Here is an 8,430-nt window from a genome sequence, read left to right as displayed (position 1 = left end):
TTAAAAAAAAAATTTTTTTTTAAAAGTTGGTTATTGTAAATTTTGCAATTCAAGGATATCGTTCTTCGAGTTATGAAGTTTATCTCGTAGGTAAAAGATGTTGCTATTGTGTTTTTCTTTTCTCAATCGAGATATTCAGAATTTCGATGTTGTAACGGATCAGAACTTTTTTCCACTAAAAGTTCCCTATGAATAATGAAAAAGAAACACTCTAAACATAATCATATAACCTTTTCATAGGTACACGAGAATCATACGTACCTGCGAGAATCGGCAAAAAAAAAAAGACCGCTAGTTCGTCTCTTCATGCCCGTCTTAAGAGCACCAGCGTTAATGAACCCCCTATTACGGTTCATTAATTGAATTTTTTATTATTTTTTTATTTTTATTTTAAAAATAAAAAAATAAAAAAATAAATTGACTAATAGCGGGCCGTCACGTGACGTGGGATCCGCTAAACAGTGATGATTCGGGTTCATACGGAAGAAGCATGGCGAAACATGATGATTACTGTAGCATATATTATAATTTTTTTTTTCTGGGGAAGCGTGTGAACTCCACCCCCGAACTTCCAATGCTCGTGCTCTAAAATTTCACAAGACAAAAGGTAATTTAAAAAAAAAATATTGTAATGTGGTTTCAACTAGTAAACTTTGTTGTGATCAGGTGTAGTGGTAACTGGTAAAGTAAAAAAAAATAACACAAAATAAAACAAAATACACGAACCATAAATATAACGTTCGATGTGATTCACGATAACTCCACCCATTACCAACCACATAATCATCATCATCAGTTCCATGTAATGGTAAAAAGCCTTAGAAAGTAACGGCGGTTACATATGTTCCATATATTACAGACTTTATTTGATTTTGATTTCACTTATTACATTTACTTTATTTTATGCATACGATGAGATGACATCATCAATCATCCACACATCCACTGACTCGTCGAGCTGACTCGGCTGCTCCCCCGTGGTACCACCGTCAAGCTCAAGGAAAGACTCCAAGCTCGATATCTGCTGTTTAAGATCGTAATCAAGCTCAAACCCGTAACTCCGGTTCTGAAACTGGTCACCGTTCCGAAACCCAATGCACTCGACCGGGAAACTCGGCTGAGTTAACTCGCTCTGAGAGAGTACACAGAGCTTCTTCGCCGGAGGGCTGATCGTCTGACACTGGGGGTGATGTCAGCGGAGGAGGAATAAGATCAGGGAAGTTGAGCTTGGCTTTATCGCCGCGGATACGCTTAGCAGCTACGTCATAAGCCATGGCGGCTTCCTCCGCCGTGTTGAACGTCCCGAGCCAGACTCTGGTGGGCCTTTCGTGGATCGTATCTCTGAAGCCCATTTTCCACGGACGCCTACGTATCCCTCTGTAAACGTTCTTCCTCTTCCCCCCCGTTTCTCCGTCGTCGCTGGCTCCCTCTCCTTCTCCTTCACCACCGCCTCATCTTTCAACGCCACTTCTAAAGTTTAAAAGTGCAAGATTACATATACACAGCCAAGTTCCACAATAAACTAAATAATTATTTTACAGAATCTTTTATCATCATTACTCATGCAACTTCTAGAAAATAATTCTTCCTTTTTAACTTACTAAAAATCTCTTTAACTATTCCAACTATTTAATTTTCTTAGATTTTCAAATTACTACATATTTTTTTTTGCATGATTAATTTAATATTACCTTGTTGGTTGGTGGGTTGAAGCTTGGAGGTGGGATGGAAACTCCATAAATAGTCGCCGGCGGAAGCATCGAGCTCAGACCAGAGTTCCTCCGCCGTGAGTTTCCTACCCTTGGCCTTGGTGAGGATAGGAACAAAATCGGATATGATAGCACCGCCACACATTTTCTCTGTTTCTTTTATTTCACTCTTATGCTGGGTTTCAAGAGAGAGATGAGTTTGGGTGGACGTGAAACGCATTTATAGGCGAAGATAAATGATGTATAGAGAGTACAGTATATGTTGATAAAATAAAAGATAGGAAAGCTTTTGCAGTATAAATGATGAGAAAGCTTTTACAACATGTTCCTTTTTTTTTTTCTTACACATGTTCCTTGATACACGACGGTTACAACAAATTGAATCCAGATAACGACAAAACTAGATGATTCGTTTTGATACCTGAAGAAAAACGTATGAAAATGTCATTAATTTATGATTAATCTGAATCTGGAGTGTTGCCTCCACGAGCGTCGGGTAATGAATGCTTCCTAGCCTAAATATATATTGAATCAGTACACCTCATCTTTTTTATACGTAAAATAAAACGAGTCAAAGAACATGGAGTTAGAGCGATGTACTGAGAGCACCATTAGTGGTGAGCTATCTTAGAGCAGCTCCAGAATACCTACAACAGGCTCCTAACAACAGGCTCCTAAAAAAAAGTGATTAAAAATAAATGAAAAAGGCCAAAAAACTTTAGAACCGCTGTCTTATTTGGGCTTTTTAGAGCCGCTAAGAAGCTCTTACGTGGCGGCTTGTGATTCGACCGCAAATCAAATGCTCTCTCTCTCTTCGTCGCGACAAAGTCGAATGGCTTTTGGTTTGCATTCTCGACTTCTTCGTCTTCTCACTTGAATTTCTTCGTTATATGTCGATTTTCGTCGACTATGTCGTCTCGGCGATCGTCGTCTGTCTCGTCGTCTCTCTCATCTCGAAGCTCGCGTCTCTCTCGTCGTCTCTCTCGCCGTCTGTCTCGTCTCGATTCTCGTAATCTCTGCCGTCTGTATCGTCGTCTCTCTCGTGTTGAATCTTGCCGTCTCTCTCCTCGTCTCTCTCGCCGTCTCTCTCGTCGTCTCTCTCGCCGTCTCTCTCGCCGTCTGTCTCGTCTCGATTCTTGTCGTCTCTCTCGTGTCGATTCTCGTCGTCTCTCTCGAATCTGGTCTGAAATCTCGTCTCGGTCTCCTTATCGGTAAGAAATCATCCTTTTGATTTGGTCTGAAATCTCACACTCTCTGTTCGTGATCCGCTGTTATGATGAACTTGAAGAGAAAGCAAGGATGGAGGAAGGATATAACTCAGACAAGATGGAAGAAGAAGCAAGATAAGTTCGAACCTTGTCTTTGAAAAAGAACTTTTATTAAAAGATGATAACAGTGGTGATATATTTGATAATATGAGGAAGGTGATATCTATTAGATTGGTAGTAGAGTTTTTTTTGACTGTTGAAAATATTGAATCCTTTGCATAGAAACATAGTCGGTTGTGTTTTGTTATAACAAGTGGTGATGATGAATTTAGGAAGAACTGTCTCTATTAGTCTGGAAGCAGAGTCGATTGTGTTTCACATTATCACACCAAGCTGTTCTTGTTTTTATTTTCATATCATTTTGTGTTCGGTTATCTGTGTAAATAATTGATTGATCAAGGTTTATTACTTTGTTTATATAATTCTATTTTTGTTGGTTGTGTGAGGAGTGGTGATCATCAAGAAGCGGGAGCCGACAGGAGTGGAGAGTTTCCTTTCATTCATTACGGATTCAACATGGCCAGAAGATCCATATTTCACTTCAATCAGCAAGAGGTTAGCAGACTTGTCTTTAATACTTTGTTAGAGCTTCATTAGGTTTGGAAATTAAATGGTATTGGTTAGAGCTTGATTAGGTTTGAAAATTAAATGGTATCTGTTAGTTGTGTGGATGTGATTTGCTTTTGTTGTCGTGTTTCTTTTAGTTGTAGTTTCTTTTAGTTGTAGGTATGAACATTGATTGCCATTAACACACAAAGAAAGTAACTTCAACAAAAAACTAAAATTTTAAGTTTCCTTTAAAATCTGAACAATACTCCTAAACAACAACACGTAAAACAATCAAATACTTCTCCTTTTCGACTTCCTTACAACGTTCCTATTTCTTTTGAATCCATAAACAATTTTATGGATTCATATACTCAACCTTCTAGCTTTATGGATCTCTTAAAACCATCAACAACCAAACACTCAACCTAGTGTAGATATCTCTGCGTTAAATGTCTCTTTGTTCGGTCCTTGGTCTGAAGAAGAAAACGTTGAAGCCCACACTGTGGAGGACCGTAAAGAGACAAGGAAGTGGACACCAACAGAGGATCAGGTGCTCATCAGTGCTTGGTTGAAACACCTCCAAAACCCTGTAGTTGGGAAATGGTGTGGCGCATCTACAACTAAAGATAAGGTGCAGTCAAAAAGGAGGAAGTTAGATGAACACTCTGCACAATCATCAACTTCTGTGGCTGGAGAGGATGATCAATCCAAGCGCCCTATTGGAGTTAAAGCGGCAAAGGCGAAAGGAAAAAGGGCTGTGAGCAATGCAACGAAGTTGGATTGAGAAGAAAAGGAGTTGCAGAGCATCTGGGGTATTAGACAGAAGAACTTTGCTTTGAAAGATACTCTTAACAGCAAAAAAGATACTCTTAACAAGCAAAAATTGCTTGACTCTCTAATTGCAAAGACTGAGCCATTAACTGAACTCGAACTTGCCTTAAAAACAACTTATTAAAGATATGTTGAGTCTTTAGTTGCGTCTGTATGATCTGGATTTAACAAGCAAAAATTGTTTGTGTCGAGTCGTTAGTTGTGCTTTAGTTGTCTCTGTGAGCTGTTTGTGTCGAGTTTGTAAGATAATTGCCTTATCTTAATGTAAAATAGCTGTTTAATGTTGTATATCTCTCTGTTTGTAAGATAAATGATGTTTCTTATCATGCTGGTTAATGTATAATTTGTCCATCTCTCCATATTTTTTGTTCTTATCATGCTATCTCTCTGTCAGTTTTGTTTCTTATCATGCTGTTTCTCATGTGACAGTCCAAGCCAAGACGTAAAGAGAGAGACATGTGACACAAAGAAACAAAAATGCCAAGAAAGCCAAGACGTAAAGACAAAACATGTGACACAAAGAAACAAAGATGCCAAGTCTTCTTTATAAACTTTGCCAAGCCGTGGATCAGACAACGACAAGAGCATGTGACACAAGAAAACAAGTCACACAAAGAAACAAGTCTTCTTTATAAACTTTGCCAATTCTTTAAAGTGTATAATAACAAGTCTTCTTCTCTCATACCATATCACAAGAAACTTTTCCAAATCTCTTCCGAAACACAAACCTCTCTTACAATATCACTACAAACAAGTCTTCTTCTCTCTTACCATATCAATACAACACTTACCTTTTCTTCTAAATGGCTTCTTCTTCTAATAATTTGAAGACATGATGGACGAGAGATTCGACGAAATTTTCGATCAACGATTCAAAAATCTACTTATTCATAAAGAAGCTCAACAAGAAGTGTCAAGGTCAAAAAAAAAAACGAGCCTACATTGAAAGACAACGAGAACAAAGACACATTCAGTTATGGAACAATTATTTTAGTGAAGATGCAACATATCCGTCTCACATGTTTCGTTGCCATTTTCGAATGAACAAGCCCTGTTCATGTGTATTGTTGATCGACTCTCCGCTGAAATCCCATACTTTCAACAAAGAAGAGATGCTACTGGAAGGTTCGGTCACTCTCCGTTACAAAAGGCAACGGCAGCTATCCGTATGATGGCGTATGGTTGCCCAGCTGATGCTGTCGACGAATACCTCTGACTTTGTGAGACCACCGCGCTTTTATGCTTGGAACATTTTGTTCAAAGAATCATAAATATATTTGGAGACGAGTATCTAAGAAGACCCACGCCAGAAGATCTTCAACGACTAGTCGATATTGGAGAGATACGCGGATTTCCCGGGATGATAGGAAGCATTGATTGTATGCATTGGGAGTGGAAGAATTATCCGACGCGCATGGAAAGGTCAATATACACGTGGATCAGGAAAGCCAACCATTGTTTTAGAGGCTGTAGCTTCACAAGATCTATGGATATGGCACGCGTTTTTCGGACCACCAGGTACATTAAACGATATCAATATTCTTGATCGATCACCGGTTTTTAATGATATATTACAAGGTCGAGCTCCAAAAGTTAACTACATAGTCAACGGAAACGAGAGTACCATTTGGCTTACTATCTCACAGATGATATTTATCCAAAATGGGCTACTTTTGTCCAATCTATCCATTTCCGCAAGGTCCAAAAACATCCTTATTCGCTACACATCAAGAAGCTGCCGCATAGCTTCCTGCTTCGATCTTCCCCATCAGCGTACGTAAAGATGTCGAGCGTGCTTTTGGGGTCTTGCAAGCTCGATTTTCCATAGTAAAAAATCCAGCTCTTTTGTGGGATAAAATAAAAATTGGCAAGATAATGAGAGCATGTATCATTCTACATAATATGATCGTAGAAGACGAACGAGATGGGTACACTCAGTTTGATGTATCAGTTTTCGCACAACCGGAATCAAACTGAAGTTCCCAAGTGGATTTCACGTATTCGACAGATATGCCTTCAAATCTCGGCAATATGATGAGCATTCGGAATCGAGTTCGTGATAGAACAATACATCACCAGTTTGAAAGCTGATTTGGTTGAGCATATTTGGCAAAAAATTTGGAACAAATCAAGATTTTAACTAATCGGGGCTTTTTTCGTTTACGATTTGTATTTGTATTTTTCATATGTTTTATGTAATTTTTATTAAAAATTTTATGTATGCTTTTATTTTAAATCATTCTAATTAAAAAAAAAAAATTTTTAAAAAAAATTAAGAACTCCTATGGGGTCTCCCATTGGAAGAAGCAAAAATTAATTCTAATAACCAAGGTTCTTAACTTATCAAATCACCTTAAAACCAACTAATTTAATCATTAGAGCCCATTAGAGGTTCTAATGGATGGAGTTGGTCTTACATTCTCTTACCATTACCAATGAAGAAAATAATTGAAAAGAAAGAGAGGGAGAGAGAATACTTCATGAAAAAAAACTTTTTATAAATTGGAGAATCAATTCTACATGTGACATTTATTTAGTGTGTCTAACACTTATAAAAAGCTAAAAAAAATAACTTTGTTTTGTCTTTTGTGAGAAACTTAACGAGTTTCTACCATTAATGTTGCTCTTGAGGGTTTGTATAATTTATCAGTTGAGCTACAAAGAAATTTTATTTAGTTGAAATACTTTTGTGTCAAGTTAATTTTCTTTTTTTGGAAATAGTATATGTAGCTGTTTATGGGATTTTGTTAATCTAAATACTATTGAAATTCGATTATATAAAAACTTCTGTAGTTGTACACAAACTTAAAAAAAATAGTTGTATTCAAACTAAGCTAAAAAGATAGTTGTGAAAATCAAAAAGGAATCTCAGATAAGATGATGACTGAATGATCTTATTAGAATAGAGGGTTACACAATATATAGTAGTTACACGGAGTTTTTTACATCATATAATATTGATATTTTATATTTTCTACACGCCCCGCATGAGGAGCTGGAAACCGGAACAAGCATCATGGAGCCGAGGCAAGCCTTTTAATCGGCTATGGTCGTGTGTAAGACAGGAGAAGTACGAACTAAGTTCAGGAAAATGACAAACTCATTAAATGCATCTACTCTACACATGCTGGAACACCGTGAAGACGGCGCATAATTGTCTGGCTCCAACATTCACTAAATATCCTGTGAGCGGGGCTGGATCAGAGCACTCTAGCATATGGAAGAGTGTTAGCAACAAAACAGCAGATTTCAACCTCCGGGAGAACACTTCGCCTTAGTAATTTGGCGTTAAGGGAATTTCTAAATGTTGCGTTCGTAGACAATCATGTGGACACCAGCACAGATTCCCAGAAACCTCTTCGCTGAGAGCTCAGTTCTCGCAGAGTTCTCTATGCGGTGACGTCTTCTCCTCAGCTTTGGTCCTTCAGTCCTGCGTCAACAACGATTCCTTTGCTTGCGACTGAGACCCTTGTGTATCAATCTAAAGGTCTTTTACAGCTTGCAGAAGATTCCTACTCAAGTAATGCACCTTTTTCTTCTCACGGGGAGCCGACACAAGATTTTCCAGGTTGGACGGATTTGAATATCGAGAGCATTCGGCTAGCTGTCGTGTGTAAAAAAGACATGTGAAACCCGTGATGCATAAGTGCAACCTGGCCTGAACATTATCTCGTATGAAAATGATAAACAATGGACACACTTGTTCATACGTGTGTGGAACACCGGAATTTGGCGCCAATAAGGTAGGGTGGCTCCAACATTACATTCACAATAAATCACCGGAGTGTGCGGGAGTTTGTATTACGTACTCAGAAGTAAAGGGAGAGCATACCCATCGAAATTTTCGCAGGGGCTGTGTTAGCAAACACAACGATACTTGAGCCTCCATCGTGAGAGCGAGTGAGGTGAATGGGAACCATTTTTTTGTCGGCAGACCAGGGGAGATGTGAGGGGATCATCTGAATGGTAGAGCGAAACAAGATTATAAAAATGTATGCGTTCGTTGAGAGTAATTGTGGATCACCAGCCAATCCGCGTCAGAAAACGGCATGATGAAGAGTGAGAGCTGGAAT

General features: G+C 38.5%; 1 pseudogene; it reads right to left on the bottom strand.

The window, feature by feature from the left end:
- Positions 1-894: 894 nt before the first annotated feature.
- LOC125594903 lies at positions 895-1,906 on the bottom strand (annotated as a pseudogene).
- Between the last annotated feature and the right edge of the window lie 6,524 nt (positions 1,907-8,430).

This window comes from Brassica napus (assembly GCF_020379485.1).
Source record: "Brassica napus cultivar Da-Ae chromosome C5 unlocalized genomic scaffold, Da-Ae chrC05_Random_5, whole genome shotgun sequence".
Classification (NCBI taxonomy): Eukaryota; Viridiplantae; Streptophyta; class Magnoliopsida; order Brassicales; family Brassicaceae; genus Brassica; species Brassica napus.
The sequence above is the reverse complement of the archived record's forward strand: the minus strand, read 5'-3'. Positions and strand labels throughout refer to the sequence as shown.